We start from the raw sequence: 27,750 nt of genomic DNA, 5'->3' as shown, positions 1-27,750 counted from the left end.
CTCCTTCTGTGACCTCTGTGAGCACCAAAATCTTTTGGATGAGTCGTTCAGCAGCAGCAAAGAGCTGGGTCTCCCCGTCGGGGAATCGAACCCCGGTCTTCCGCGTGACAGGCGGAGATACTGTCCACTATACTAACGAGGAGCTGTACCCGCTGTGCTTCGCCCCCAGCCGACTTGACTTCACAGACATCAGCATAAGGAGCCACTACTCCATGAAAAAAACAAATCAACCTGCCTTGATCTTATTGAGTCTCCCAATATCTTGAATGCTACACATTACAGGGGGTCCTCATTTGGACCACTTTACTATTATTACTATTTTTTTTTACTTTTCATAATGGGAACATGAAAAAAAGGATGGGAAATCATGTGGCAGTAACATCGCATTTACGTGGATCATATCGCCCACTGCTAGAATTCTACCACTGAACCACCAATGCTCGGAAAGGAGGGAGAACGTTTGGAATTAACACCGCATTTACGAGTATATTGCCCACTGCTAAACTTCGTCAACCTATAGATAAAGTGAACAAGTTTTATAGGCATTTGACGAATATAGACGGACTAATGAGTTTCTGAAAAGATTCGTCAGGGAACGGGGGTTGGTCGGTATGCAAAGGTTGGAGCTCCTTCAAGTAAATCAGGCTTCATTTTAAAGAACCTTACACACATGCAAGCACACACACAACTTAATTAAAAGCACTCTGTTCCTGCATTGGCCGGGAATCGGACCCGGGTCTCCCGCGTGGCAGGCGAGAATTCTACCACTGAACCACCAATGCTCAGCTGGGAGAACTTCGGCCTTCACATTGCCCTGGATTTAGTAATGGTGCGTAACTGTTACACGTCAAATCCAGGGAAAGGGGGGTTGGGTCAATATGCAAAGTTTGGAGCTCCTTCTAGCAAATTAGGCTTGGCCTTCAAGGCTCATTTTAAAGAATCCCACACACATGCAAACACACACCCCTTACTTAAAAGAACTCTGTTCCTGCATTTGCCCGGGAATCAGAGCCAGGCCTCCTGTGTGGCAGGCGAGAATGGATGATGGAAGAGACTTTTTCACTTTTACTCCTCCCATTTGGAGTGAGGGGGAGATGAAAATCTTATCGGCACCCTAGATTACCCTTTGTGAGTATAGTGGTTTACCACAGGGAGCGCACATGCTCAAGCGCATGGGCACACAACTCGAGTTTCTCTTCATAGACGCATAAATCTTTCGCCTTTTACTAAAGATTTCCGTGGAGGGGAACCTTTCCGAGTGACCTGTATTTTTGGGTGCTCTGCTCACAGCAGAGCTGCACTGCAGTTTCAATAGCAGACTAAATCTGACCACACACCAATGTGCATTGGAGCAAAGCGTGCTTTCTCGTGGACCGTGTTTGCAGCCTTTGCGCTTCCTGTGTCGCAACTTCACATTTTTTTTCAGCCAGCATGGAAAGACAGCACTCTCATGACATGATGGGATCCAAACCTTGGGCTTCAGCTACTTTGGCCCTGTCAGTGACTTATGTACTTCCAGCATTCTTTTCTGCTCACAACAGAGCTGTATTGGAGTGTCAAGAGTAAAACTGGCCACCAGCCAATGGGCGGTGGAACGAAGCGCGCCTCACCACGTTCTGTACTTGCGGCCTTTGCGCTTTCTGCGTCGCAGCTCCAGATTTCTTTAGCCCGCATGGAAAGACAGCACTCTCTCGTACATGACGGGATACAAACAAAGATGGCTTCAGCTCCTTTTGCCCTATCAGTGACTTGTGCATTTCAAGCATTCTTTTCAGATGGCTAAAAGCTGGAGTCGGGAACTTGCGTTGGTGGTATAGTGGTGAGCATAGCTGCCTTCCAAGCAGTTGACCCGGGTTCGATTCCCGGCCAACGCATTTGTTTTGGCTCTGGCTGACGTTGAAGCAGAACTCCTTCTGTGACCTCTGTGAGCACCAAAATCTTTTGGATGAGTCGTTCAGCAGCAGCAAAGAGCTGGGTCTCCCCGTCGGGGAATCGAACCCCGGTCTTCCGCGTGACAGGCGGAGATACTGTCCACTATACTAACGAGGAGCTGTACCCGCTGTGCTTCGCCCCCAGCCGACTTGACTTCACAGACATCAGCATAAGGAGCCACTACTCCATGAAAAAAACAAATCAACCTGCCTTGATCTTATTGAGTCTCCCAATATCTTGAATGCTACACATTACAGGGGGTCCTCATTTGGACCACTTTACTATTATTACTATTTTTTTTTACTTTTCATAATGGGAACATGAAAAAAAGGATGGGAAATCATGTGGCAGTAACATCGCATTTACGTGGATCATATCGCCCACTGCTAGAATTCTACCACTGAACCACCAATGCTCGGAAAGGAGGGAGAACGTTTGGAATTAACACCGCATTTACGAGTATATTGCCCACTGCTAAACTTCGTCAACCTATAGATAAAGTGAACAAGTTTTATAGGCATTTGACGAATATAGACGGACTAATGAGTTTCTGAAAAGATTCGTCAGGGAACGGGGGTTGGTCGGTATGCAAAGGTTGGAGCTCCTTCAAGTAAATCAGGCTTCATTTTAAAGAACCTTACACACATGCAAGCACACACACAACTTAATTAAAAGCACTCTGTTCCTGCATTGGCCGGGAATCGGACCCGGGTCTCCCGCGTGGCAGGCGAGAATTCTACCACTGAACCACCAATGCTCAGCTGGGAGAACTTCGGCCTTCACATTGCCCTGGATTTAGTAATGGTGCGTAACTGTTACACGTCAAATCCAGGGAAAGGGGGGTTGGGTCAATATGCAAAGTTTGGAGCTCCTTCTAGCAAATTAGGCTTGGCCTTCAAGGCTCATTTTAAAGAATCCCACACACATGCAAACACACACCCCTTACTTAAAAGAACTCTGTTCCTGCATTTGCCCGGGAATCAGAGCCAGGCCTCCTGTGTGGCAGGCGAGAATGGATGATGGAAGAGACTTTTTCACTTTTACTCCTCCCATTTGGAGTGAGGGGGAGATGAAAATCTTATCGGCACCCTAGATTACCCTTTGTGAGTATAGTGGTTTACCACAGGGAGCGCACATGCTCAAGCGCATGGGCACACAACTCGAGTTTCTCTTCATAGACGCATAAATCTTTCGCCTTTTACTAAAGATTTCCGTGGAGGGGAACCTTTCCGAGTGACCTGTATTTTTGGGTGCTCTGCTCACAGCAGAGCTGCACTGCAGTTTCAATAGCAGACTAAATCTGACCACACACCAATGTGCATTGGAGCAAAGCGTGCTTTCTCGTGGACCGTGTTTGCAGCCTTTGCGCTTCCTGTGTCGCAACTTCACATTTTTTTTCAGCCAGCATGGAAAGACAGCACTCTCATGACATGATGGGATCCAAACCTTGGGCTTCAGCTACTTTGGCCCTGTCAGTGACTTATGTACTTCCAGCATTCTTTTCTGCTCACAACAGAGCTGTATTGGAGTGTCAAGAGTAAAACTGGCCACCAGCCAATGGGCGGTGGAACGAAGCGCGCCTCACCACGTTCTGTACTTGCGGCCTTTGCGCTTTCTGCGTCGCAGCTCCAGATTTCTTTAGCCCGCATGGAAAGACAGCACTCTCTCGTACATGACGGGATACAAACAAAGATGGCTTCAGCTCCTTTTGCCCTATCAGTGACTTGTGCATTTCAAGCATTCTTTTCAGATGGCTAAAAGCTGGAGTCGGGAACTTGCGTTGGTGGTATAGTGGTGAGCATAGCTGCCTTCCAAGCAGTTGACCCGGGTTCGATTCCCGGCCAACGCATTTGTTTTGGCTCTGGCTGACGTTGAAGCAGAACTCCTTCTGTGACCTCTGTGAGCACCAAAATCTTTTGGATGAGTCGTTCAGCAGCAGCAAAGAGCTGGGTCTCCCCGTCGGGGAATCGAACCCCGGTCTTCCGCGTGACAGGCGGAGATACTGTCCACTATACTAACGAGGAGCTGTACCCGCTGTGCTTCGCCCCCAGCCGACTTGACTTCACAGACATCAGCATAAGGAGCCACTACTCCATGAAAAAAACAAATCAACCTGCCTTGATCTTATTGAGTCTCCCAATATCTTGAATGCTACACATTACAGGGGGTCCTCATTTGGACCACTTTACTATTATTACTATTTTTTTTTACTTTTCATAATGGGAACATGAAAAAAAGGATGGGAAATCATGTGGCAGTAACATCGCATTTACGTGGATCATATCGCCCACTGCTAGAATTCTACCACTGAACCACCAATGCTCGGAAAGGAGGGAGAACGTTTGGAATTAACACCGCATTTACGAGTATATTGCCCACTGCTAAACTTCGTCAACCTATAGATAAAGTGAACAAGTTTTATAGGCATTTGACGAATATAGACGGACTAATGAGTTTCTGAAAAGATTCGTCAGGGAACGGGGGTTGGTCGGTATGCAAAGGTTGGAGCTCCTTCAAGTAAATCAGGCTTCATTTTAAAGAACCTTACACACATGCAAGCACACACACAACTTAATTAAAAGCACTCTGTTCCTGCATTGGCCGGGAATCGGACCCGGGTCTCCCGCGTGGCAGGCGAGAATTCTACCACTGAACCACCAATGCTCAGCTGGGAGAACTTCGGCCTTCACATTGCCCTGGATTTAGTAATGGTGCGTAACTGTTACACGTCAAATCCAGGGAAAGGGGGGTTGGGTCAATATGCAAAGTTTGGAGCTCCTTCTAGCAAATTAGGCTTGGCCTTCAAGGCTCATTTTAAAGAATCCCACACACATGCAAACACACACCCCTTACTTAAAAGAACTCTGTTCCTGCATTTGCCCGGGAATCAGAGCCAGGCCTCCTGTGTGGCAGGCGAGAATGGATGATGGAAGAGACTTTTTCACTTTTACTCCTCCCATTTGGAGTGAGGGGGAGATGAAAATCTTATCGGCACCCTAGATTACCCTTTGTGAGTATAGTGGTTTACCACAGGGAGCGCACATGCTCAAGCGCATGGGCACACAACTCGAGTTTCTCTTCATAGACGCATAAATCTTTCGCCTTTTACTAAAGATTTCCGTGGAGGGGAACCTTTCCGAGTGACCTGTATTTTTGGGTGCTCTGCTCACAGCAGAGCTGCACTGCAGTTTCAATAGCAGACTAAATCTGACCACACACCAATGTGCATTGGAGCAAAGCGTGCTTTCTCGTGGACCGTGTTTGCAGCCTTTGCGCTTCCTGTGTCGCAACTTCACATTTTTTTTCAGCCAGCATGGAAAGACAGCACTCTCATGACATGATGGGATCCAAACCTTGGGCTTCAGCTACTTTGGCCCTGTCAGTGACTTATGTACTTCCAGCATTCTTTTCTGCTCACAACAGAGCTGTATTGGAGTGTCAAGAGTAAAACTGGCCACCAGCCAATGGGCGGTGGAACGAAGCGCGCCTCACCACGTTCTGTACTTGCGGCCTTTGCGCTTTCTGCGTCGCAGCTCCAGATTTCTTTAGCCCGCATGGAAAGACAGCACTCTCTCGTACATGACGGGATACAAACAAAGATGGCTTCAGCTCCTTTTGCCCTATCAGTGACTTGTGCATTTCAAGCATTCTTTTCAGATGGCTAAAAGCTGGAGTCGGGAACTTGCGTTGGTGGTATAGTGGTGAGCATAGCTGCCTTCCAAGCAGTTGACCCGGGTTCGATTCCCGGCCAACGCATTTGTTTTGGCTCTGGCTGACGTTGAAGCAGAACTCCTTCTGTGACCTCTGTGAGCACCAAAATCTTTTGGATGAGTCGTTCAGCAGCAGCAAAGAGCTGGGTCTCCCCGTCGGGGAATCGAACCCCGGTCTTCCGCGTGACAGGCGGAGATACTGTCCACTATACTAACGAGGAGCTGTACCCGCTGTGCTTCGCCCCCAGCCGACTTGACTTCACAGACATCAGCATAAGGAGCCACTACTCCATGAAAAAAACAAATCAACCTGCCTTGATCTTATTGAGTCTCCCAATATCTTGAATGCTACACATTACAGGGGGTCCTCATTTGGACCACTTTACTATTATTACTATTTTTTTTTACTTTTCATAATGGGAACATGAAAAAAAGGATGGGAAATCATGTGGCAGTAACATCGCATTTACGTGGATCATATCGCCCACTGCTAGAATTCTACCACTGAACCACCAATGCTCGGAAAGGAGGGAGAACGTTTGGAATTAACACCGCATTTACGAGTATATTGCCCACTGCTAAACTTCGTCAACCTATAGATAAAGTGAACAAGTTTTATAGGCATTTGACGAATATAGACGGACTAATGAGTTTCTGAAAAGATTCGTCAGGGAACGGGGGTTGGTCGGTATGCAAAGGTTGGAGCTCCTTCAAGTAAATCAGGCTTCATTTTAAAGAACCTTACACACATGCAAGCACACACACAACTTAATTAAAAGAACTCTGTTCCTGCATTGGCCGGGAATCGGACCCGGGTCTCCCGCGTGGCAGGCGAGAATTCTACCACTGAACCACCAATGCTCAGCTGGGAGAACTTCGGCCTTCACATTGCCCTGGATTTAGTAATGGTGCGTAACTGTTACACGTCAAATCCAGGGAAAGGGGGGTTGGGTCAATATGCAAAGTTTGGAGCTCCTTCTAGCAAATCAGGCTTGGCCTTCAAGGCTCATTTTAAAGAATCCCACACACATGCAAACACACACCCCTTACTTAAAAGAACTCTGTTCCTGCATTTGCCCGGGAATCAGAGCCAGGCCTCCTGTGTGGCAGGCGAGAATGGATGATGGAAGAGACTTTTTAACTTTTACTCCTCCCATTTGGAGTGAGGGGGAGATGAAAATCTTATCGGCACCCTAGATTACCCTTTGTGAGTATAGTGGTTTACCACAGGGAGCGCACATGCTCAAGCGCATGGGCACACAACTCGAGTTTCTCTTCATAGACGCATAAATCTTTCGCCTTTTACTAAAGATTTCCGTGGAGGGGAACCTTTCCGAGTGATCTGTATTTTTGGGTGCTCTGCTCACAGCAGAGCTGCACTGCAGTTTCAATAGCAGACTAAATCTGACCACACACCAATGTGCATTGGAGCAAAGCGTGCTTTCTCGTGGACCGTGTTTGCAGCCTTTGCGCTTCCTGTGTCGCAACTTCACATTTTTTTTCAGCCAGCATGGAAAGACAGCACTCTCATGACATGATGGGATCCAAACCTTGGGCTTCAGCTACTTTGGCCCTGTCAGTGACTTATGTACTTCCAGCATTCTTTTCTGCTCACAACAGAGCTGTATTGGAGTGTCAAGAGTAAAACTGGCCACCAGCCAATGGGCGGTGGAACGAAGCGCGCCTCACCACGTTCTGTACTTGCGGCCTTTGCGCTTTCTGCGTCGCAGCTCCAGATTTCTTTAGCCCGCATGGAAAGACAGCACTCTCTCGTACATGACGGGATACAAACAAAGATGGCTTCAGCTCCTTTTGCCCTATCAGTGACTTGTGCATTTCAAGCATTCTTTTCAGATGGCTAAAAGCTGGAGTCGGGAACTTGCGTTGGTGGTATAGTGGTGAGCATAGCTGTCTTCCAAGCAGTTGACCCGGGTTCGATTCCCGGCCAGCGCATTTGTTTTGGCTCTGGCTGACGTTGAAACAGAACTCCTTCTGTGACCTCTGTGAGCACCAAAATCTTTTGGATGAGTCGTTCAGCAGCAGCAAAGAGCTGGGTCTCCCCGTCGGGGAATCGAACCCCGGTCTTCCGCGTGACAGGCGGAGATACTGTCCACTATACTAACGAGGAGCTGTACCCGCTGTGCTTCGCCCCCAGCCGACTTGACTTCACAGACATCAGCATAAGGAGCCACTACTCCATGAAAAAAACAAATCAACCTGCCTTGATCTTATTGAGTCTCCCAATATCTTGAATGCTACACATTACAGGGGGTCCTCATTTGGACCACTTTACTATTATTACTATTTTTTTTACTTTTCATAATGGGAACATGAAAAAAAGGATGGGAAATCATGTGGCAGTAACATCGCATTTACGTGGATCATATCGCCCACTGCTAGAATTCTACCACTGAACCACCAATGCTCGGAAAGGAGGGAGAACGTTTTGAATTAACACCGCATTTACGAGTATATTGCCCACTGCTAAACTTCGTCAACCTATAGATAAAGTGAACAAGTTTTATAGGCATTTGACGAATATAGACGGACTAATGAGTTTCTGAAAAGATTCGTCAGGGAACGGGGGTTGGTCGGTATGCAAAGGTTGGAGCTCCTTCAAGTAAATCAGGCTTCATTTTAAAGAACCTTACACACATGCAAGCACACACACAACTTAATTAAAAGAACTCTGTTCCTGCATTGGCCAGGAATCGGACCCGGGTCTCCCGCGTGGCAGGCGAGAATTCTACCACTGAACCACCAATGCTCAGCTGGGAGAACTTCGGCCTTCACATTGCCCTGGATTTAGTAATGGTGCGTAACTGTTACACGTCAAATCCAGGGAAAGGGGGGTTGGGTCAATATGCAAAGTTTGGAGCTCCTTCTAGCAAATCAGGCTTGGCCTTCAAGGCTCATTTTAAAGAATCCCACACACATGCAAACACACACCCCTTACTTAAAAGAACTCTGTTCCTGCATTTGCCCGGGAATCAGAGCCAGGCCTCCTGTGTGGCAGGCGAGAATGGATGATGGAAGAGACTTTTTAACTTTTACTCCTCCCATTTGGAGTGAGGGGGAGATGAAAATCTTATCGGCACCCTAGATTACCCTTTGTGAGTATAGTGGTTTACCACAGGTAGCGCACATGCTCAAGCGCATGGGCACACAACTCGAGTTTCTCTTCATAGACGCATAAATCTTTCGCCTTTTACTAAAGATTTCCGTGGAGGGGAACCTTTCCGAGTGACCTGTATTTTTGGGTGCTCTGCACACAGCAGAGCTGCACTGCAGTTTCAATAGCAGACTAAATCTGACCACACACCAATGTGCATTGGAGCAAAGCGTGCTTTCTCGTGGACTGTGTTTGCAGCCTTTGCGCTTCCTGTGTCGCAACTTCACATTTTTTTTCAGCCAGCATGGAAAGACAGCACTCTCATGACATGATGGGATCCAAACCTTGGGCTTCAGCTACTTTGGCCCTGTCAGTGACTTATGTACTTCCAGCATTCTTTTCTGCTCACAACAGAGCTGTATTGGAGTGTCAAGAGTAAAACTGGCCACCAGCCAATGGGCGGTGGAACGAAGCGCGCCTCACCACGTTCTGTACTTGCGGCCTTTGCGCTTTCTGCGTCGCAGCTCCAGATTTCTTTAGCCCGCATGGAAAGACAGCACTCTCTCGTACATGACGGGATACAAACAAAGATGGCTTCAGCTCCTTTTGCCCTATCAGTGACTTGTGCATTTCAAGCATTCTTTTCAGATGGCTAAAAGCTGGAGTCGGGAACTTGCGTTGGTGGTATAGTGGTGAGCATAGCTGCCTTCCAAGCAGTTGACCCGGGTTCGATTCCCGGCCAACGCATTTGTTTTGGCTCTGGCTGACGTTGAAGCAGAACTCCTTCTGTGACCTCTGTGAGCACCAAAATCTTTTGGATGAGTCGTTCAGCAGCAGCAAAGAGCTGGGTCTCCCCGTCGGGGAATCGAACCCCGGTCTTCCGCGTGACAGGCGGAGATACTGTCCACTATACTAACGAGGAGCTGTACCCGCTGTGCTTCGCCCCCAGCCGACTTGACTTCACAGACATCAGCATAAGGAGCCACTACTCCATGAAAAAAACAAATCAACCTGCCTTGATCTTATTGAGTCTCCCAATATCTTGAATGCTACACATTACAGGGGGTCCTCATTTGGACCACTTTACTATTATTACTATTTTTTTTTACTTTTCATAATGGGAACATGAAAAAAAGGATGGGAAATCATGTGGCAGTAACATCGCATTTACGTGGATCATATCGCCCACTGCTAGAATTCTACCACTGAACCACCAATGCTCGGAAAGGAGGGAGAACGTTTGGAATTAACACCGCATTTACGAGTATATTGCCCACTGCTAAACTTCGTCAACCTATAGATAAAGTGAACAAGTTTTATAGGCATTTGACGAATATAGACGGACTAATGAGTTTCTGAAAAGATTCGTCAGGGAACGGGGGTTGGTCGGTATGCAAAGGTTGGAGCTCCTTCAAGTAAATCAGGCTTCATTTTAAAGAACCTTACACACATGCAAGCACACACACAACTTAATTAAAAGCACTCTGTTCCTGCATTGGCCGGGAATCGGACCCGGGTCTCCCGCGTGGCAGGCGAGAATTCTACCACTGAACCACCAATGCTCAGCTGGGAGAACTTCGGCCTTCACATTGCCCTGGATTTAGTAATGGTGCGTAACTGTTACACGTCAAATCCAGGGAAAGGGGGGTTGGGTCAATATGCAAAGTTTGGAGCTCCTTCTAGCAAATTAGGCTTGGCCTTCAAGGCTCATTTTAAAGAATCCCACACACATGCAAACACACACCCCTTACTTAAAAGAACTCTGTTCCTGCATTTGCCCGGGAATCAGAGCCAGGCCTCCTGTGTGGCAGGCGAGAATGGATGATGGAAGAGACTTTTTCACTTTTACTCCTCCCATTTGGAGTGAGGGGGAGATGAAAATCTTATCGGCACCCTAGATTACCCTTTGTGAGTATAGTGGTTTACCACAGGGAGCGCACATGCTCAAGCGCATGGGCACACAACTCGAGTTTCTCTTCATAGACGCATAAATCTTTCGCCTTTTACTAAAGATTTCCGTGGAGGGGAACCTTTCCGAGTGACCTGTATTTTTGGGTGCTCTGCTCACAGCAGAGCTGCACTGCAGTTTCAATAGCAGACTAAATCTGACCACACACCAATGTGCATTGGAGCAAAGCGTGCTTTCTCGTGGACCGTGTTTGCAGCCTTTGCGCTTCCTGTGTCGCAACTTCACATTTTTTTTCAGCCAGCATGGAAAGACAGCACTCTCATGACATGATGGGATCCAAACCTTGGGCTTCAGCTACTTTGGCCCTGTCAGTGACTTATGTACTTCCAGCATTCTTTTCTGCTCACAACAGAGCTGTATTGGAGTGTCAAGAGTAAAACTGGCCACCAGCCAATGGGCGGTGGAACGAAGCGCGCCTCACCACGTTCTGTACTTGCGGCCTTTGCGCTTTCTGCGTCGCAGCTCCAGATTTCTTTAGCCCGCATGGAAAGACAGCACTCTCTCGTACATGACGGGATACAAACAAAGATGGCTTCAGCTCCTTTTGCCCTATCAGTGACTTGTGCATTTCAAGCATTCTTTTCAGATGGCTAAAAGCTGGAGTCGGGAACTTGCGTTGGTGGTATAGTGGTGAGCATAGCTGCCTTCCAAGCAGTTGACCCGGGTTCGATTCCCGGCCAACGCATTTGTTTTGGCTCTGGCTGACGTTGAAGCAGAACTCCTTCTGTGACCTCTGTGAGCACCAAAATCTTTTGGATGAGTCGTTCAGCAGCAGCAAAGAGCTGGGTCTCCCCGTCGGGGAATCGAACCCCGGTCTTCCGCGTGACAGGCGGAGATACTGTCCACTATACTAACGAGGAGCTGTACCCGCTGTGCTTCGCCCCCAGCCGACTTGACTTCACAGACATCAGCATAAGGAGCCACTACTCCATGAAAAAAACAAATCAACCTGCCTTGATCTTATTGAGTCTCCCAATATCTTGAATGCTACACATTACAGGGGGTCCTCATTTGGACCACTTTACTATTATTACTATTTTTTTTTACTTTTCATAATGGGAACATGAAAAAAAGGATGGGAAATCATGTGGCAGTAACATCGCATTTACGTGGATCATATCGCCCACTGCTAGAATTCTACCACTGAACCACCAATGCTCGGAAAGGAGGGAGAACGTTTGGAATTAACACCGCATTTACGAGTATATTGCCCACTGCTAAACTTCGTCAACCTATAGATAAAGTGAACAAGTTTTATAGGCATTTGACGAATATAGACGGACTAATGAGTTTCTGAAAAGATTCGTCAGGGAACGGGGGTTGGTCGGTATGCAAAGGTTGGAGCTCCTTCAAGTAAATCAGGCTTCATTTTAAAGAACCTTACACACATGCAAGCACACACACAACTTAATTAAAAGCACTCTGTTCCTGCATTGGCCGGGAATCGGACCCGGGTCTCCCGCGTGGCAGGCGAGAATTCTACCACTGAACCACCAATGCTCAGCTGGGAGAACTTCGGCCTTCACATTGCCCTGGATTTAGTAATGGTGCGTAACTGTTACACGTCAAATCCAGGGAAAGGGGGGTTGGGTCAATATGCAAAGTTTGGAGCTCCTTCTAGCAAATTAGGCTTGGCCTTCAAGGCTCATTTTAAAGAATCCCACACACATGCAAACACACACCCCTTACTTAAAAGAACTCTGTTCCTGCATTTGCCCGGGAATCAGAGCCAGGCCTCCTGTGTGGCAGGCGAGAATGGATGATGGAAGAGACTTTTTCACTTTTACTCCTCCCATTTGGAGTGAGGGGGAGATGAAAATCTTATCGGCACCCTAGATTACCCTTTGTGAGTATAGTGGTTTACCACAGGGAGCGCACATGCTCAAGCGCATGGGCACACAACTCGAGTTTCTCTTCATAGACGCATAAATCTTTCGCCTTTTACTAAAGATTTCCGTGGAGGGGAACCTTTCCGAGTGACCTGTATTTTTGGGTGCTCTGCTCACAGCAGAGCTGCACTGCAGTTTCAATAGCAGACTAAATCTGACCACACACCAATGTGCATTGGAGCAAAGCGTGCTTTCTCGTGGACCGTGTTTGCAGCCTTTGCGCTTCCTGTGTCGCAACTTCACATTTTTTTTCAGCCAGCATGGAAAGACAGCACTCTCATGACATGATGGGATCCAAACCTTGGGCTTCAGCTACTTTGGCCCTGTCAGTGACTTATGTACTTCCAGCATTCTTTTCTGCTCACAACAGAGCTGTATTGGAGTGTCAAGAGTAAAACTGGCCACCAGCCAATGGGCGGTGGAACGAAGCGCGCCTCACCACGTTCTGTACTTGCGGCCTTTGCGCTTTCTGCGTCGCAGCTCCAGATTTCTTTAGCCCGCATGGAAAGACAGCACTCTCTCGTACATGACGGGATACAAACAAAGATGGCTTCAGCTCCTTTTGCCCTATCAGTGACTTGTGCATTTCAAGCATTCTTTTCAGATGGCTAAAAGCTGGAGTCGGGAACTTGCGTTGGTGGTATAGTGGTGAGCATAGCTGCCTTCCAAGCAGTTGACCCGGGTTCGATTCCCGGCCAACGCATTTGTTTTGGCTCTGGCTGACGTTGAAGCAGAACTCCTTCTGTGACCTCTGTGAGCACCAAAATCTTTTGGATGAGTCGTTCAGCAGCAGCAAAGAGCTGGGTCTCCCCGTCGGGGAATCGAACCCCGGTCTTCCGCGTGACAGGCGGAGATACTGTCCACTATACTAACGAGGAGCTGTACCCGCTGTGCTTCGCCCCCAGCCGACTTGACTTCACAGACATCAGCATAAGGAGCCACTACTCCATGAAAAAAACAAATCAACCTGCCTTGATCTTATTGAGTCTCCCAATATCTTGAATGCTACACATTACAGGGGGTCCTCATTTGGACCACTTTACTATTATTACTATTTTTTTTTACTTTTCATAATGGGAACATGAAAAAAAGGATGGGAAATCATGTGGCAGTAACATCGCATTTACGTGGATCATATCGCCCACTGCTAGAATTCTACCACTGAACCACCAATGCTCGGAAAGGAGGGAGAACGTTTGGAATTAACACCGCATTTACGAGTATATTGCCCACTGCTAAACTTCGTCAACCTATAGATAAAGTGAACAAGTTTTATAGGCATTTGACGAATATAGACGGACTAATGAGTTTCTGAAAAGATTCGTCAGGGAACGGGGGTTGGTCGGTATGCAAAGGTTGGAGCTCCTTCAAGTAAATCAGGCTTCATTTTAAAGAACCTTACACACATGCAAGCACACACACAACTTAATTAAAAGAACTCTGTTCCTGCATTGGCCGGGAATCGGACCCGGGTCTCCCGCGTGGCAGGCGAGAATTCTACCACTGAACCACCAATGCTCAGCTGGGAGAACTTCGGCCTTCACATTGCCCTGGATTTAGTAATGGTGCGTAACTGTTACACGTCAAATCCAGGGAAAGGGGGGTTGGGTCAATATGCAAAGTTTGGAGCTCCTTCTAGCAAATCAGGCTTGGCCTTCAAGGCTCATTTTAAAGAATCCCACACACATGCAAACACACACCCCTTACTTAAAAGAACTCTGTTCCTGCATTTGCCCGGGAATCAGAGCCAGGCCTCCTGTGTGGCAGGCGAGAATGGATGATGGAAGAGACTTTTTAACTTTTACTCCTCCCATTTGGAGTGAGGGGGAGATGAAAATCTTATCGGCACCCTAGATTACCCTTTGTGAGTATAGTGGTTTACCACAGGGAGCGCACATGCTCAAGCGCATGGGCACACAACTCGAGTTTCTCTTCATAGACGCATAAATCTTTCGCCTTTTACTAAAGATTTCCGTGGAGGGGAACCTTTCCGAGTGATCTGTATTTTTGGGTGCTCTGCTCACAGCAGAGCTGCACTGCAGTTTCAATAGCAGACTAAATCTGACCACACACCAATGTGCATTGGAGCAAAGCGTGCTTTCTCGTGGACCGTGTTTGCAGCCTTTGCGCTTCCTGTGTCGCAACTTCACATTTTTTTTCAGCCAGCATGGAAAGACAGCACTCTCATGACATGATGGGATCCAAACCTTGGGCTTCAGCTACTTTGGCCCTGTCAGTGACTTATGTACTTCCAGCATTCTTTTCTGCTCACAACAGAGCTGTATTGGAGTGTCAAGAGTAAAACTGGCCACCAGCCAATGGGCGGTGGAACGAAGCGCGCCTCACCACGTTCTGTACTTGCGGCCTTTGCGCTTTCTGCGTCGCAGCTCCAGATTTCTTTAGCCCGCATGGAAAGACAGCACTCTCTCGTACATGACGGGATACAAACAAAGATGGCTTCAGCTCCTTTTGCCCTATCAGTGACTTGTGCATTTCAAGCATTCTTTTCAGATGGCTAAAAGCTGGAGTCGGGAACTTGCGTTGGTGGTATAGTGGTGAGCATAGCTGTCTTCCAAGCAGTTGACCCGGGTTCGATTCCCGGCCAGCGCATTTGTTTTGGCTCTGGCTGACGTTGAAACAGAACTCCTTCTGTGACCTCTGTGAGCACCAAAATCTTTTGGATGAGTCGTTCAGCAGCAGCAAAGAGCTGGGTCTCCCCGTCGGGGAATCGAACCCCGGTCTTCCGCGTGACAGGCGGAGATACTGTCCACTATACTAACGAGGAGCTGTACCCGCTGTGCTTCGCCCCCAGCCGACTTGACTTCACAGACATCAGCATAAGGAGCCACTACTCCATGAAAAAAACAAATCAACCTGCCTTGATCTTATTGAGTCTCCCAATATCTTGAATGCTACACATTACAGGGGGTCCTCATTTGGACCACTTTACTATTATTACTATTTTTTTTACTTTTCATAATGGGAACATGAAAAAAAGGATGGGAAATCATGTGGCAGTAACATCGCATTTACGTGGATCATATCGCCCACTGCTAGAATTCTACCACTGAACCACCAATGCTCGGAAAGGAGGGAGAACGTTTTGAATTAACACCGCATTTACGAGTATATTGCCCACTGCTAAACTTCGTCAACCTATAGATAAAGTGAACAAGTTTTATAGGCATTTGACGAATATAGACGGACTAATGAGTTTCTGAAAAGATTCGTCAGGGAACGGGGGTTGGTCGGTATGCAAAGGTTGGAGCTCCTTCAAGTAAATCAGGCTTCATTTTAAAGAACCTTACACACATGCAAGCACACACACAACTTAATTAAAAGAACTCTGTTCCTGCATTGGCCAGGAATCGGACCCGGGTCTCCCGCGTGGCAGGCGAGAATTCTACCACTGAACCACCAATGCTCAGCTGGGAGAACTTCGGCCTTCACATTGCCCTGGATTTAGTAATGGTGCGTAACTGTTACACGTCAAATCCAGGGAAAGGGGGGTTGGGTCAATATGCAAAGTTTGGAGCTCCTTCTAGCAAATCAGGCTTGGCCTTCAAGGCTCATTTTAAAGAATCCCACACACATGCAAACACACACCCCTTACTTAAAAGAACTCTGTTCCTGCATTTGCCCGGGAATCAGAGCCAGGCCTCCTGTGTGGCAGGCGAGAATGGATGATGGAAGAGACTTTTTAACTTTTACTCCTCCCATTTGGAGTGAGGGGGAGATGAAAATCTTATCGGCACCCTAGATTACCCTTTGTGAGTATAGTGGTTTACCACAGGTAGCGCACATGCTCAAGCGCATGGGCACACAACTCGAGTTTCTCTTCATAGACGCATAAATCTTTCGCCTTTTACTAAAGATTTCCGTGGAGGGGAACCTTTCCGAGTGACCTGTATTTTTGGGTGCTCTGCACACAGCAGAGCTGCACTGCAGTTTCAATAGCAGACTAAATCTGACCACACACCAATGTGCATTGGAGCAAAGCGTGCTTTCTCGTGGACTGTGTTTGCAGCCTTTGCGCTTCCTGTGTCGCAACTTCACATTTTTTTTCAGCCAGCATGGAAAGACAGCACTCTCATGACATGATGGGATCCAAACCTTGGGCTTCAGCTACTTTGGCCCTGTCAGTGACTTATGTACTTCCAGCATTCTTTTCTGCTCACAACAGAGCTGTATTGGAGTGTCAAGAGTAAAACTGGCCACCAGCCAATGGGCGGTGGAACGAAGCGCGCCTCACCACGTTCTGTACTTGCGGCCTTTGCGCTTTCTGCGTCGCAGCTCCAGATTTCTTTAGCCCGCATGGAAAGACAGCACTCTCTCGTACATGACGGGATACAAACAAAGATGGCTTCAGCTCCTTTTGCCCTATCAGTGACTTGTGCATTTCAAGCATTCTTTTCAGATGGCTAAAAGCTGGAGTCGGGAACTTGCGTTGGTGGTATAGTGGTGAGCATAGCTGCCTTCCAAGCAGTTGACCCGGGTTCGATTCCCGGCCAACGCATTTGTTTTGGCTCTGGCTGACGTTGAAGCAGAACTCCTTCTGTGACCTCTGTGAGCACCAAAATCTTTTGGATGAGTCGTTCAGCAGCAGCAAAGAGCTGGGTCTCCCCGTCGGGGAATCGAACCCCGGTCTTCCGCGTGACAGGCGGAGATACTGTCCACTATACTAACGAGGAGCTGTACCCGCTGTGCTTCGCCCCCAGCCGACTTGACTTAACAGACATCAGCATAAGGAGCCACTACTCCATGAAAAAAACAAATCAACCTGCCTTGATCTTATTGAGTCTCCCAATATCTTGAATGCTACACATTACAGGGGGTCCTCATTTGGACCACTTTACTATTATTACTATTTTTTTTTACTTTTCATAATGGGAACATGAAAAAAAGGATGGGAAATCATGTGGCAGTAACATCGCATTTACGTGGATCATATCGCCCACTGCTAGAATTCTACCACTGAACCACCAATGCTCGGAAAGGAGGGAGAACGTTTGGAATTAACACCGCATTTACGAGTATATTGCCCACTGCTAAACTTCGTCAACCTATAGATAAAGTGAACAAGTTTTATAGGCATTTGACGAATATAGACGGACTAATGAGTTTCTGAAAAGATTCGGCAGGGAACGGGGGTTGGTCGGTATGCAAAGGTTGGAGCTCCTTCAAGTAAATCAGGATTCATTTTAAAGAACCTTACACACATGCAAGCACACACACAACTTAATTAAAAGCACTCTGTTCCTGCATTGGCCGGGAATCGGACCCGGGTCTCCCGCGTGGCAGGCGAGAATTCTACCACTGAACCACCAATGCTCGGCTGGGAGACTTTAGGCCTTCACATTGCTCTGGATTTAGTAATGGTGCGTAACTGTTACACGTCAAATCCAGGTAAAGGGGGGTTGGGTCAATATGCAAAGTTTGGAGCTCCTTCTAGCAAATCAGGCTTGGCCTTCAAGGCTCATTTTAAAGAATCCCACACACATGCAAACACACACCCCTTACTTAAAAGAACTCTGTTCCTGCATTTGCCCGGGAATCAGAGCCAGGCCTCCTGTGTGGCAGGCGAGAATGGATGATGGAAGAGACTTTTTAACTTTTACTCCTCCCATTTGGAGTGAGGGGGAGATGAAAATCTTATCGGCACCCTAGATTACCCTTTGTGAGTATAGTGGTTTACCACAGGGAGCGCACATGCTCAAGCGCATGGGCACACAACTCGAGTTTCTCTTCATAGACGCATAAATCTTTCGCCTTTTACTAAAGATTTCCGTGGAGGGGAACCTTTCCGAGTGACCTGTATTTTTGGGTGCTCTGCTCACAGCAGAGCTGCACTGCAGTTTCAATAGCAGACTAAATCTGACCACACACCAATGTGCATTGGAGCAAAGCGTGCTTTCTCGTGGACCGTGTTTGCAGCCTTTGCGCTTCCTGTGTCGCAACTTCACATTTTTTTTCAGCCAGCATGGAAAGACAGCACTCTCATGACATGATGGGATCCAAACCTTGGGCTTCAGCTACTTTGGCCCTGTCAGTGACTTATGTACTTCCAGCATTCTTTTCTGCTCACAACAGAGCTGTATTGGAGTGTCAAGAGTAAAACTGGCCACCAGCCAATGGGCGGTGGAACGAAGCGCGCCTCACCACGTTCTGTACTTGCGGCCTTTGCGCTTTCTGCGTCGCAGCTCCAGATTTCTTTAGCCCGCATGGAAAGACAGCACTCTCTCGTACATGACGGGATACAAACAAAGATGGCTTCAGCTCCTTTTGCCCTATCAGTGACTTGTGCATTTCAAGCATTCTTTTCAGATGGCTAAAAGCTGGAGTCGGGAACTTGCGTTGGTGGTATAGTGGTGAGCATAGCTGCCTTCCAAGCAGTTGACCCGGGTTCGATTCCCGGCCAACGCATTTGTTTTGGCTCTGGCTGACGTTGAAGCAGAACTCCTTCTGTGACCTCTGTGAGCACCAAAATCTTTTGGATGAGTCGTTCAGCAGCAGCAAAGAGCTGGGTCTCCCCGTCGGGGAATCGAACCCCGGTCTTCCGCGTGACAGGCGGAGATACTGTCCACTATACTAACGAGGAGCTGTAACCGCTGTGCTTCGCCCCCAGCCGACTTGACTTCACAGACATCAGCATAAGGAGCCACTACTCCATGAAAAAAACAAATCAACCTGCCTTGATCTTATTGAGTCTCCCAATATCTTGAATGCTACACATTACAGGGGGTCCTCATTTGGACCACTTTACTATTATTACTATTTTTTTTTACTTTTCATAATGGGAACATGAAAAAAAGGATGGGAAATCATGTGGCAGTAACATCGCATTTACGTGGATCATATCGCCCACTGCTAGAATTCTACCACTGAACCACCAATGCTCGGAAAGGAGGGAGAACGTTTGGAATTAACACCGCATTTACGAGTATATTGCCCACTGCTAAACTTCGTCAACCTATAGATAAAGTGAACAAGTTTTATAGGCATTTGACGAATATAGACGGACTAATGAGTTTCTGAAAAGATTCGTCAGGGAACGGGGGTTGGTCGGTATGCAAAGGTTGGAGCTCCTTCAAGTAAATCAGGCTTCATTTTAAAGAACCTTACACACATGCAAGCACACACACAACTTAATTAAAAGAACTCTGTTCCTGCATTGGCCGGGAATCGGACCCGGGTCTCCCGCGTGGCAGGCGAGAATTCTACCACTGAACCACCAATGCTCAGCTGGGAGAACTTCGGCCTTCACATTGCCCTGGATTTAGTAATGGTGCGTAACTGTTACACGTCAAATCCAGGGAAAGGGGGGTTGGGTCAATATGCAAAGTTTGGAGCTCCTTCTAGCAAATCAGGCTTGGCCTTCAAGGCTCATTTTAAAGAATCCCACACACATGCAAACACACACCCCTTACTTAAAAGAACTATGTTCCTGCATTTGCCCGGGAATCAGAGCCAGGCCTCCTGTGTGGCAGGCGAGAATGGATGATGGAAGAGACTTTTTAACTTTTACTCCTCCCATTTGGAGTGAGGGGGAGATGAAAATCTTATCGGCACCCTAGATTACCCTTTGTGAGTATAGTGGTTTACCACAGGGAGCGCACATGCTCAAGCGCATGGGCACACAACTCGAGTTTCTCTTCATAGACGCATAAATCTTTCGCCTTTTACTAAAGATTTCCGTGGAGGGGAACCTTTCCGAGTGACCTGTATTTTTGGGTGCTCTGCTCACAGCAGAGCTGCACTGCAGTTTCAATAGCAGACTAAATCTGACCACACACCAATGTGCATTGGAGCAAAGCGTGCTTTCTCGTGGACCGTGTTTGCAGCCTTTGCGCTTCCTGTGTCGCAACTTCACATTTTTTTTCAGCCAGCATGGAAAGACAGCACTCTCATGACATGATGGGATCCAAACCTTGGGCTTCAGCTACTTTGGCCCTGTCAGTGACTTATGTACTTCCAGCATTCTTTTCTGCTCACAACAGAGCTGTATTGGAGTGTCAAGAGTAAAACTGGCCACCAGCCAATGGGCGGTGGAACGAAGCGCGCCTCACCACGTTCTGTACTTGCGGCCTTTGCGCTTTCTGCGTCGCAGCTCCAGATTTCTTTAGCCCGCATGGAAAGACAGCACTCTCTCGTACATGACGGGATACAAACAAAGATGGCTTCAGCTCCTTTTGCCCTATCAGTGACTTGTGCATTTCAAGCATTCTTTTCAGATGGCTAAAAGCTGGAGTCGGGAACTTGCGTTGGTGGTATAGTGGTGAGCATAGCTGCCTTCCAAGCAGTTGACCCGGGTTCGATTCCCGGCCAACGCATTTGTTTTGGCTCTGGCTGACGTTGAAGCAGAACTCCTTCTGTGACCTCTGTGAGCACCAAAATCTTTTGGATGAGTCGTTCAGCAGCAGCAAAGAGCTGGGTCTCCCCGTCGGGGAATCGAACCCCGGTCTTCCGCGTGACAGGCGGAGATACTGTCCACTATACTAACGAGGAGCTGTACCCGCTGTGCTTCGCCCCCAGCCGACTTGACTTCACAGACATCAGCATAAGGAGCCACTACTCCATGAAAAAAACAAATCAACCTGCCTTGATCTTATTGAGTCTCCCAATATCTTGAATGCTACACATTACAGGGGGTCCTCATTTGGACCACTTTACTATTATTACTATTTTTTTTTACTTTTCATAATGGGAACATGAAAAAAAGGATGGGAAATCATGTGGCAGTAACATCGCATTTACGTGGATCATATCGCCCACTGCTAGAATTCTACCACTGAACCACCAATGCTCGGAAAGGAGGGAGAACGTTTGGAATTAACACCGCATTTACGAGTATATTGCCCACTGCTAAACTTCGTCAACCTATAGATAAAGTGAACAAGTTTTATAGGCATTTGACGAATATAGACGGACTAATGAGTTTCTGAAAAGATTCGTCAGGGAACGGGGGTTGGTCGGTATGCAAAGGTTGGAGCTCCTTCAAGTAAATCAGGCTTCATTTTAAAGAACCTTACACACATGCAAGCACACACACAACTTAATTAAAAGAACTCCGTTCCTGCATTGGCCGGGAATCGGACCCGGGTCTCCCGCGTGGCAGGCGAGAATTCTACCACTGAACCACCAATGCTCAGCTGGGAGAACTTCGGCCTTCACATTGCCCTGGATTTAGTAATGGTGCGTAACTGTTACACGTCAAATCCAGGGAAAGGGGGGTTGGGTCAATATGCAAAGTTTGGAGCTCCTTCTAGCAAATCAGGCTTGGCCTTCAAGGCTCATTTTAAAGAATCCCACACACATGCAAACACACACCCCTTACTTAAAAGAACTATGTTCCTGCATTTGCCCGGGAATCAGAGCCAGGCCTCCTGTGTGGCAGGCGAGAATGGATGATGGAAGAGACTTTTTAACTTTTACTCCTCCCATTTGGAGTGAGGGGGAGATGAAAATCTTATCGGCACCCTAGATTACCCTTTGTGAGTATAGTGGTTTACCACAGGGAGCGCACATGCTCAAGCGCATGGGCACACAACTCGAGTTTCTCTTCATAGACGCATAAATCTTTCGCCTTTTACTAAAGATTTCCGTGGAGGGGAACCTTTTCGAGTGACCTGTATTTTTGGGTGCTCTGCTCACAGCAGAGCTGCACTGCAGTTTCAATAGCAGACTAAATCTGACCACACACCAATGTGCATTGGAGCAAAGCGTGCTTTCTCGTGGACCGTGTTTGCAGCCTTTGCGCTTCCTGTGTCGCAACTTCACATTTTTTTTCAGCCAGCATGGAAAGACAGCACTCTCATGACATGATGGGATCCAAACCTTGGGCTTCAGCTACTTTGGCCCTGTCAGTGACTTATGTACTTCCAGCATTCTTTTCTGCTCACAACAGAGCTGTATTGGAGTGTCAAGAGTAAAACTGGCCACCAGCCAATGGGCGGTGGAACGAAGCGCGCCTCACCACGTTCTGTACTTGCGGCCTTTGCGCTTTCTGCGTCGCAGCTCCAGATTTCTTTAGCCCGCATGGAAAGACAGCACTCTCTCGTACATGACGGGATACAAACAAAGATGGCTTCAGCTCCTTTTGCCCTATCAGTGACTTGTGCATTTCAAGCATTCTTTTCAGATGGCTAAAAGCTGGAGTCGGGATCTTGCGTTGGTGGTATAGTGGTGAGCGTAGCTGCCTTCCAAGCAGTTGACCTGGGTTCGATTCCCGGCCAACGCATTTGTTTTGGCTCTGGCTGACGTTGAAGCAGAACTCCTTCTGTGACCTCTGTTAGCACCAAAATCTTTTGGATGAGTCGTTCAGCAGCAGCAAAGAGCTGGGTCTCCCCGTCGGGGAATCGAACCCCGGTCTTCCGCGTGACAGGCGGAGATACTGTCCACTATACTAACGAGGAGCTGTACCCGCTGTTCTCCGCCCCCAGCCGACTTGACTTCACCGACATCAGCATAAGGAGCCACTACTCCATGAAAAAAACAAATCAACCTGCCTTGATCTTATTGAGTCTCCCAATATCTTGAATGCTACACATTACAGGGGGTCCTCATTTGGACCACTTTACTATTATTACTATTTTTTTTTTTTACTTTTCATAATGGGAACATGAACATAAGGATGGGAAATCATGTGGCAGTAACATCGCATTTACGTGGATCATATCGCCCACTGCTAGAATTCTACCACTGAACTACCATGCAAGCACACACACAACTTAATTAAAAGAACTCCGTTCCTGCATTGGCCGGGAATCGGACCCAGGTCTCCCGCGTGGCAGGCGAGAATTCTACCACTGAACCACCAACGCTCGGCTGGGAGAACTTCGGGCTTCACATTGCCCTGGACTTAGTAATGGTGCGTAACTGTTACACGTCAAATCCAGGGAAAGGGGGGTTGGGTCAATACGCAAAGTTTGGAGCTCCTTCTAGCAAATCAGGCTTGGCCTTCAAGGCTCATTTTAAAGAATCCCACACACATGCAAACACACACCCCTTACTTAAAAGAACTCTGTTCCTGCATTTGCCCGGGAATCAGAGCCAGGCCTCCTGTGTGGCAGGCGAGAATGGATGATGGAAGAGACTAGGTGCGTTCGACTTCATGCAGCGCTGCGCAGACCGATCGGCGGCTGACTTGAAGTAGTGCATGCCGGTTAGAAATTTTGTCCGACTTGAACCGGCGCCGACGCCACGTGACGTTCACGTGTGGCATCAAAGTAACGCGAGAGCGTTTCGAGAACAGCCGGCTTGCTCAGCCAGCGCAACATTTCAGAAGGGACTGCGCCAGGCTGTGATGACGTCACAGCTTCTCATGATTGGCCACATTCACCACATGACGATGATCACGCGTGTTTCGTGCATAACAAATCAATTTGCATGCCATTTCGTAAATAGTTTACGATCTTTTGACTGCAGTACATTTTATTCCCTTAAATTCTTTATATTGGATTTATGCATAAGTTTATTATTGTACTTTTTTCATACAGACCACTTATAGTATTCAGCTGCATATTTAAGTAATATTTTTTATGGAATAACTAAAATGTCACAGACATTTAATGTAATGTGGTCAACACTGATTGATGCTGAAATCTGTAGTTGCTGCTTCACTTGCATGTGCTGCATTTCTTCCAACAAAAAAGCTTCCAATTCATCTGCAATAAAGTAGGCAAACGCCACGTGATCTGCCATGTTTGAGAGAGCAACGAGATCTCCAACTTGTCCGACTTGACGGCTCCGTTTTCAGCTCCTCCCCGACTGCTTTCGGCTAATCTCGCCGATCGGTCTGCGCAGCGCAGCATGAGCTCGAACGCACCTAGTTTTTAACTTTTACTCCTCCCATTTGGAGTGAGGGGGAGATGAAAATCTTATCGGCACCCTAGATTACCCTTTGTGAGTATAGTGGTTTACCACAGGGAGCGCACATGCTCAAGCGCATGGGCACACAACTCGAGTTTCTCTTCATAGACGCATAAATCTTTCGCCTTTTACTAAAGATTTCCGTGGAGGGGAACCTTTCCGAGTGACCTGTATTTTTGGGTGCTCTGCTCACAGCAGAGCTGCACTGCAGTTTCAATAGCAGACTAAATCTGACCACACACCAATGTGCATTGGAGCAAAGTGTGCTTTCTCGTGGGCCGTGTTTGCAGCCTTTGAGCTTCCTTTGTCGCAACTTCACATTTTTTTTCAGCCTGCATGGAAAGACAGCACTCTCATGACATGATGGGATCCAAACCTTGGGCTTCAGCTACTTTGGCCCTGTCAGTGACTCATGTACTTCCAGCATTCTTTTCTGCTCACAACAGAGCTGTATTGGAGTGTCAAGAGTGAATCTGGCCACCAGCCAATGGGCAGTGGAACGAAGCGCGCCACATCACGTCCTGTACTCGCGGCCTTTGCGCTTTCTGCATCGCAACTCCAAATTTCTTTAGCCAGCATGGAAAGACAGCACTCTCTCGTACATGACGGGATCCAAACCTTGGGCTTCAGCTCCTTTGGCCCTGTCAGTGACTCATGCACTTCCAACATTCTTTTCTGGCCACGAAAGCCAGCGTCCACCGCCTGAGTTGGTGGTATAGTATAACTTGCACCGTACCCGGATGAAAAATGGAGGTGGCAGAATGGAACTCGGCATTGTATTCACCCGCACAAAAAGCCTGCCGTGACACGGATTCAATCTGGGGTTGCTGCAGCCACAACGCTGAGTGCCACAGACTATTAGGGCAGAGACAGATAGGCTCCTCCTGGCAAGTTTGGAACAGTGACATTTAAAGAATGGACTCTTTTCACAACAGTTTGCTAACATTTATTCAGCCTGGACAGAGAAGTAAATCTTTCGCCTTTTACTAAAGATTTCCGTGGAGGGGAACCTTTCCGAGTGACCTGTATTTTTGGGTGCTCTGCTCACAGCAGAGCTGCACTGCAGTTTCAATAGCAGACTAAATCTGACCACACACCAATGTGCATTGGAGCAAAGTGTGCTTTCTCGTGGGCCGTGTTTGCAGCCTTTGAGCTTCCTTTGTCGCAACTTCACATTTTTTTTCAGCCTGCATGGAAAGACAGCACTCTCATGACATGATGGGATCCAAACCTTGGGCTTCAGCTACTTTGGCCCTGTCAGTGACTCATGTACTTCCAGCATTCTTTTCTGCTCACAACAGAGCTGTATTGGAGTGTCAAGAGTGAATCTGGCCACCAGCCAATGGGCAGTGGAACGAAGCGCGCCACATCACGTCCTGTACTCGCGGCCTTTGCGCTTTCTGCATCGCAACTCCAAATTTCTTTAGCCAGCATGGAAAGACAGCACTCTCTCGTACATGACGGGATCCAAACCTTGGGCTTCAGCTCCTTTGGCCCTGTCAGTGACTCATGCACTTCCAACATTCTTTTCTGGCCACGAAAGCCAGCGTCCACCGCCTGAGTTGGTGGTATAGTATAACTTGCACCGTACCCGGATGAAAAATGGAGGTGGCAGAATGGAACTCGGCATTGTATTCACCCGCACAAAAAGCCTGCCGTGACACGGATTCAATCTGGGGTTGCTGCAGCCACAACGCTGAGTGCCACAGACTATTAGGGCAGAGACAGATAGGCTCCTCCTGGCAAGTTTGGAACAGTGACATTTAAAGAATGGACTCTTTTCACAACAGTTTGCTAACATTTATTCAGCCTGGACAGAGAAGTAAATCTTTCGCCTTTTACTAAAGATTTCCGTGGAGGGGAACCTTTCCGAGTGACCTGTATTTTTGGGTGCTCTGCTCACAGCAGAGCTGCACTGCAGTTTCAATAGCAGACTAAATCTGACCACACACCAATGTGCATTGGAGCAAAGTGTGCTTTCTCGTGGGCCGTGTTTGCAGCCTTTGAGCTTCCTTTGTCGCAACTTCACATTTTTTTTCAGCCTGCATGGAAAGACAGCACTCTCATGACATGATGGGATCCAAACCTTGGGCTTCAGCTACTTTGGCCCTGTCAGTGACTCATGTACTTCCAGCATTCTTTTCTGCTCACAACAGAGCTGTATTGGAGTGTCAAGAGTGAATCTGGCCACCAGCCAATGGGCAGTGGAACGAAGCGCGCCACATCACGTCCTGTACTCGCAGCCTTTGCGCTTTCTGCATCGCAACTCCAAATTTCTTTAGCCAGCATGGAAAGACAGCACTCTCTCGTACATGACGGGATCCAAACCTTGGGCTTCAGCTCCTTTGGCCCTGTCAGTGACTCATGCACTTCCAACATTCTTTTCTGGCCACGAAAGCCAGCGTCCACCGCCTGAGTTGGTGGTATAGTATAACTTGCACCGTACCCGGATGAAAAATGGAGGTGGCAGAATGGAACTCGGCATTGTATTCACCCGCACAAAAAGCCTGCCGTGACACGGATTCAATCTGGGGTTGCTGCAGCCACAACGCTGAGTGCCACAGACTATTAGGGCAGAGACAGATAGGCTCCTCCTGGCAAGTTTGGAACAGTGACATTTAAAGAATGGACTCTTTTCACAACAGTTTGCTAACATTTATTCAGCCTGGACAGAGAAGTAAATGGTGCAAGAAGTTCATAATGAGCAGTTTTCTTTTTCACTGTTATATCAGAGCACCTAAAAGCTCTTCCATTGGACTTGGTTCTTTTGAAACACTGTTTGAAAAGAGATGTGGGGAGACCAGTTGTCGTGCAGCAATTGGAGTTAGAGGGGAAAAAATGCAGCTTCCAGGAAAAGCTGAAAAGGCACAGTTGCTGTCGCAAACAGCCAAGACGTCAAAGGGCTTCGTAGTCGGCAGGGTTCGAACCTGCGCGGGTAGACCCCAATGGATTTCAAGTCCATCGCCTTAACCTCTCCTCTCGGCCACGACTACGTCTGAGGGTGGTTTGTATGCTTTTTGGTTGGCTAGATGTGGGCAGCAGAGGACACCAAGGACAGCATGCACTGCACCCGGATGAAAAATGGAGGTGGCAGAAATGACCTCTTCTTTTTTAACTTTTACTCCTCCCATTTAAAGTGAGGGGAAGGGGGGGTTAAAATCACGTTGACAGGTGTCGGCACCCTAGATTACCCTTGGTGAGCGTAGTGGTTTAGTGCAGCGAGTGCACAGGCCCAAGAAGGTGTAGTAAAGGTTTCCGTGGAGAGGAGCC

At 47.7% G+C, this 27,750-nt stretch overlaps 46 non-coding genes and 2 pseudogenes across 46 annotated transcripts; 24 read left to right on the top strand and 24 right to left on the bottom strand.

Annotated features, from left to right (window-relative positions):
- Positions 1 to 70: 70 nt before the first annotated feature.
- Positions 71 to 142, bottom strand: trnad-guc (transfer RNA aspartic acid (anticodon GUC)). Its single transcript has one exon. It is a non-coding gene; the product is annotated as a tRNA-Asp (tRNA).
- Positions 143 to 711: 569 nt separating this feature from the next.
- trnag-gcc (transfer RNA glycine (anticodon GCC)) lies at positions 712 to 782 on the bottom strand. Its single transcript has one exon. It is a non-coding gene; the product is annotated as a tRNA-Gly (tRNA).
- Positions 783 to 1,181: 399 nt separating this feature from the next.
- Positions 1,182 to 1,297, top strand: LOC141327147 (U5 spliceosomal RNA). The gene has a single exon (XR_012354460.1). It is a non-coding gene; the product is annotated as a U5 spliceosomal RNA (small nuclear RNA).
- Positions 1,298 to 1,802: 505 nt separating this feature from the next.
- Positions 1,803 to 1,874, top strand: trnag-ucc (transfer RNA glycine (anticodon UCC)). Its single transcript has one exon. It is a non-coding gene; the product is annotated as a tRNA-Gly (tRNA).
- A 103-nt stretch (positions 1,875 to 1,977) lies between these two features.
- On the bottom strand, positions 1,978 to 2,049 carry trnad-guc (transfer RNA aspartic acid (anticodon GUC)). The gene has a single exon. It is a non-coding gene; the product is annotated as a tRNA-Asp (tRNA).
- Positions 2,050 to 2,618: 569 nt separating this feature from the next.
- Positions 2,619 to 2,689, bottom strand: trnag-gcc (transfer RNA glycine (anticodon GCC)). The gene has a single exon. It is a non-coding gene; the product is annotated as a tRNA-Gly (tRNA).
- Positions 2,690 to 3,088: 399 nt separating this feature from the next.
- LOC141327144 (U5 spliceosomal RNA) lies at positions 3,089 to 3,204 on the top strand. The gene has a single exon (XR_012354458.1). It is a non-coding gene; the product is annotated as a U5 spliceosomal RNA (small nuclear RNA).
- Positions 3,205 to 3,709: 505 nt separating this feature from the next.
- trnag-ucc (transfer RNA glycine (anticodon UCC)) lies at positions 3,710 to 3,781 on the top strand. The gene has a single exon. It is a non-coding gene; the product is annotated as a tRNA-Gly (tRNA).
- A 103-nt stretch (positions 3,782 to 3,884) lies between these two features.
- Positions 3,885 to 3,956, bottom strand: trnad-guc (transfer RNA aspartic acid (anticodon GUC)). Its single transcript has one exon. It is a non-coding gene; the product is annotated as a tRNA-Asp (tRNA).
- A 569-nt stretch (positions 3,957 to 4,525) lies between these two features.
- On the bottom strand, positions 4,526 to 4,596 carry trnag-gcc (transfer RNA glycine (anticodon GCC)). Its single transcript has one exon. It is a non-coding gene; the product is annotated as a tRNA-Gly (tRNA).
- A 399-nt stretch (positions 4,597 to 4,995) lies between these two features.
- LOC141327143 (U5 spliceosomal RNA) lies at positions 4,996 to 5,111 on the top strand. The gene has a single exon (XR_012354457.1). It is a non-coding gene; the product is annotated as a U5 spliceosomal RNA (small nuclear RNA).
- A 505-nt stretch (positions 5,112 to 5,616) lies between these two features.
- On the top strand, positions 5,617 to 5,688 carry trnag-ucc (transfer RNA glycine (anticodon UCC)). The gene has a single exon. It is a non-coding gene; the product is annotated as a tRNA-Gly (tRNA).
- Positions 5,689 to 5,791: 103 nt separating this feature from the next.
- Positions 5,792 to 5,863, bottom strand: trnad-guc (transfer RNA aspartic acid (anticodon GUC)). Its single transcript has one exon. It is a non-coding gene; the product is annotated as a tRNA-Asp (tRNA).
- A 569-nt stretch (positions 5,864 to 6,432) lies between these two features.
- Positions 6,433 to 6,503, bottom strand: trnag-gcc (transfer RNA glycine (anticodon GCC)). Its single transcript has one exon. It is a non-coding gene; the product is annotated as a tRNA-Gly (tRNA).
- A 399-nt stretch (positions 6,504 to 6,902) lies between these two features.
- Positions 6,903 to 7,018, top strand: LOC141327108 (U5 spliceosomal RNA). Its single transcript, XR_012354424.1, has one exon. It is a non-coding gene; the product is annotated as a U5 spliceosomal RNA (small nuclear RNA).
- A 680-nt stretch (positions 7,019 to 7,698) lies between these two features.
- On the bottom strand, positions 7,699 to 7,770 carry trnad-guc (transfer RNA aspartic acid (anticodon GUC)). The gene has a single exon. It is a non-coding gene; the product is annotated as a tRNA-Asp (tRNA).
- A 1,038-nt stretch (positions 7,771 to 8,808) lies between these two features.
- On the top strand, positions 8,809 to 8,924 carry LOC141327219 (U5 spliceosomal RNA). The gene has a single exon (XR_012354528.1). It is a non-coding gene; the product is annotated as a U5 spliceosomal RNA (small nuclear RNA).
- Positions 8,925 to 9,429: 505 nt separating this feature from the next.
- trnag-ucc (transfer RNA glycine (anticodon UCC)) lies at positions 9,430 to 9,501 on the top strand. Its single transcript has one exon. It is a non-coding gene; the product is annotated as a tRNA-Gly (tRNA).
- A 103-nt stretch (positions 9,502 to 9,604) lies between these two features.
- On the bottom strand, positions 9,605 to 9,676 carry trnad-guc (transfer RNA aspartic acid (anticodon GUC)). Its single transcript has one exon. It is a non-coding gene; the product is annotated as a tRNA-Asp (tRNA).
- A 569-nt stretch (positions 9,677 to 10,245) lies between these two features.
- On the bottom strand, positions 10,246 to 10,316 carry trnag-gcc (transfer RNA glycine (anticodon GCC)). Its single transcript has one exon. It is a non-coding gene; the product is annotated as a tRNA-Gly (tRNA).
- Positions 10,317 to 10,715: 399 nt separating this feature from the next.
- Positions 10,716 to 10,831, top strand: LOC141327142 (U5 spliceosomal RNA). The gene has a single exon (XR_012354456.1). It is a non-coding gene; the product is annotated as a U5 spliceosomal RNA (small nuclear RNA).
- Positions 10,832 to 11,336: 505 nt separating this feature from the next.
- trnag-ucc (transfer RNA glycine (anticodon UCC)) lies at positions 11,337 to 11,408 on the top strand. Its single transcript has one exon. It is a non-coding gene; the product is annotated as a tRNA-Gly (tRNA).
- A 103-nt stretch (positions 11,409 to 11,511) lies between these two features.
- On the bottom strand, positions 11,512 to 11,583 carry trnad-guc (transfer RNA aspartic acid (anticodon GUC)). Its single transcript has one exon. It is a non-coding gene; the product is annotated as a tRNA-Asp (tRNA).
- Positions 11,584 to 12,152: 569 nt separating this feature from the next.
- On the bottom strand, positions 12,153 to 12,223 carry trnag-gcc (transfer RNA glycine (anticodon GCC)). The gene has a single exon. It is a non-coding gene; the product is annotated as a tRNA-Gly (tRNA).
- Positions 12,224 to 12,622: 399 nt separating this feature from the next.
- LOC141327141 (U5 spliceosomal RNA) lies at positions 12,623 to 12,738 on the top strand. Its single transcript, XR_012354455.1, has one exon. It is a non-coding gene; the product is annotated as a U5 spliceosomal RNA (small nuclear RNA).
- A 505-nt stretch (positions 12,739 to 13,243) lies between these two features.
- trnag-ucc (transfer RNA glycine (anticodon UCC)) lies at positions 13,244 to 13,315 on the top strand. The gene has a single exon. It is a non-coding gene; the product is annotated as a tRNA-Gly (tRNA).
- A 103-nt stretch (positions 13,316 to 13,418) lies between these two features.
- On the bottom strand, positions 13,419 to 13,490 carry trnad-guc (transfer RNA aspartic acid (anticodon GUC)). The gene has a single exon. It is a non-coding gene; the product is annotated as a tRNA-Asp (tRNA).
- A 569-nt stretch (positions 13,491 to 14,059) lies between these two features.
- Positions 14,060 to 14,130, bottom strand: trnag-gcc (transfer RNA glycine (anticodon GCC)). Its single transcript has one exon. It is a non-coding gene; the product is annotated as a tRNA-Gly (tRNA).
- A 399-nt stretch (positions 14,131 to 14,529) lies between these two features.
- Positions 14,530 to 14,645, top strand: LOC141327107 (U5 spliceosomal RNA). Its single transcript, XR_012354423.1, has one exon. It is a non-coding gene; the product is annotated as a U5 spliceosomal RNA (small nuclear RNA).
- A 680-nt stretch (positions 14,646 to 15,325) lies between these two features.
- Positions 15,326 to 15,397, bottom strand: trnad-guc (transfer RNA aspartic acid (anticodon GUC)). Its single transcript has one exon. It is a non-coding gene; the product is annotated as a tRNA-Asp (tRNA).
- A 1,038-nt stretch (positions 15,398 to 16,435) lies between these two features.
- On the top strand, positions 16,436 to 16,551 carry LOC141327218 (U5 spliceosomal RNA). Its single transcript, XR_012354527.1, has one exon. It is a non-coding gene; the product is annotated as a U5 spliceosomal RNA (small nuclear RNA).
- Positions 16,552 to 17,056: 505 nt separating this feature from the next.
- Positions 17,057 to 17,128, top strand: trnag-ucc (transfer RNA glycine (anticodon UCC)). The gene has a single exon. It is a non-coding gene; the product is annotated as a tRNA-Gly (tRNA).
- A 103-nt stretch (positions 17,129 to 17,231) lies between these two features.
- Positions 17,232 to 17,303, bottom strand: trnad-guc (transfer RNA aspartic acid (anticodon GUC)). Its single transcript has one exon. It is a non-coding gene; the product is annotated as a tRNA-Asp (tRNA).
- A 569-nt stretch (positions 17,304 to 17,872) lies between these two features.
- trnag-gcc (transfer RNA glycine (anticodon GCC)) lies at positions 17,873 to 17,943 on the bottom strand. The gene has a single exon. It is a non-coding gene; the product is annotated as a tRNA-Gly (tRNA).
- A 399-nt stretch (positions 17,944 to 18,342) lies between these two features.
- On the top strand, positions 18,343 to 18,458 carry LOC141327140 (U5 spliceosomal RNA). The gene has a single exon (XR_012354454.1). It is a non-coding gene; the product is annotated as a U5 spliceosomal RNA (small nuclear RNA).
- Positions 18,459 to 18,963: 505 nt separating this feature from the next.
- On the top strand, positions 18,964 to 19,035 carry trnag-ucc (transfer RNA glycine (anticodon UCC)). The gene has a single exon. It is a non-coding gene; the product is annotated as a tRNA-Gly (tRNA).
- A 103-nt stretch (positions 19,036 to 19,138) lies between these two features.
- On the bottom strand, positions 19,139 to 19,210 carry trnad-guc (transfer RNA aspartic acid (anticodon GUC)). The gene has a single exon. It is a non-coding gene; the product is annotated as a tRNA-Asp (tRNA).
- Positions 19,211 to 19,779: 569 nt separating this feature from the next.
- On the bottom strand, positions 19,780 to 19,850 carry trnag-gcc (transfer RNA glycine (anticodon GCC)). Its single transcript has one exon. It is a non-coding gene; the product is annotated as a tRNA-Gly (tRNA).
- Positions 19,851 to 20,249: 399 nt separating this feature from the next.
- On the top strand, positions 20,250 to 20,365 carry LOC141327138 (U5 spliceosomal RNA). Its single transcript, XR_012354452.1, has one exon. It is a non-coding gene; the product is annotated as a U5 spliceosomal RNA (small nuclear RNA).
- A 505-nt stretch (positions 20,366 to 20,870) lies between these two features.
- trnag-ucc (transfer RNA glycine (anticodon UCC)) lies at positions 20,871 to 20,942 on the top strand. The gene has a single exon. It is a non-coding gene; the product is annotated as a tRNA-Gly (tRNA).
- A 103-nt stretch (positions 20,943 to 21,045) lies between these two features.
- Positions 21,046 to 21,117, bottom strand: trnad-guc (transfer RNA aspartic acid (anticodon GUC)). The gene has a single exon. It is a non-coding gene; the product is annotated as a tRNA-Asp (tRNA).
- A 569-nt stretch (positions 21,118 to 21,686) lies between these two features.
- On the bottom strand, positions 21,687 to 21,757 carry trnag-gcc (transfer RNA glycine (anticodon GCC)). Its single transcript has one exon. It is a non-coding gene; the product is annotated as a tRNA-Gly (tRNA).
- Positions 21,758 to 22,156: 399 nt separating this feature from the next.
- Positions 22,157 to 22,272, top strand: LOC141327126 (U5 spliceosomal RNA). Its single transcript, XR_012354441.1, has one exon. It is a non-coding gene; the product is annotated as a U5 spliceosomal RNA (small nuclear RNA).
- Positions 22,273 to 22,952: 680 nt separating this feature from the next.
- Positions 22,953 to 23,024, bottom strand: trnad-guc (transfer RNA aspartic acid (anticodon GUC)). The gene has a single exon. It is a non-coding gene; the product is annotated as a tRNA-Asp (tRNA).
- Positions 23,025 to 24,566: 1,542 nt separating this feature from the next.
- LOC141327137 (U5 spliceosomal RNA) lies at positions 24,567 to 24,682 on the top strand. Its single transcript, XR_012354451.1, has one exon. It is a non-coding gene; the product is annotated as a U5 spliceosomal RNA (small nuclear RNA).
- A 715-nt stretch (positions 24,683 to 25,397) lies between these two features.
- LOC141327450 (U5 spliceosomal RNA) lies at positions 25,398 to 25,537 on the top strand (annotated as a pseudogene).
- A 715-nt stretch (positions 25,538 to 26,252) lies between these two features.
- Positions 26,253 to 26,392, top strand: LOC141327449 (U5 spliceosomal RNA; annotated as a pseudogene).
- Positions 26,393 to 27,386: 994 nt separating this feature from the next.
- trnas-uga (transfer RNA serine (anticodon UGA)) lies at positions 27,387 to 27,473 on the bottom strand. Its single transcript has one exon. It is a non-coding gene; the product is annotated as a tRNA-Ser (tRNA).
- Positions 27,474 to 27,750: the final 277 nt, after the last annotated feature.

Source organism: Garra rufa, chromosome 2 (assembly GCF_049309525.1).
Source record: "Garra rufa chromosome 2, GarRuf1.0, whole genome shotgun sequence".
Lineage (NCBI taxonomy): Eukaryota > Metazoa > Chordata > Actinopteri > Cypriniformes > Cyprinidae > Garra > Garra rufa.
This window is presented reverse-complemented; position numbering and strand designations above follow the sequence as displayed.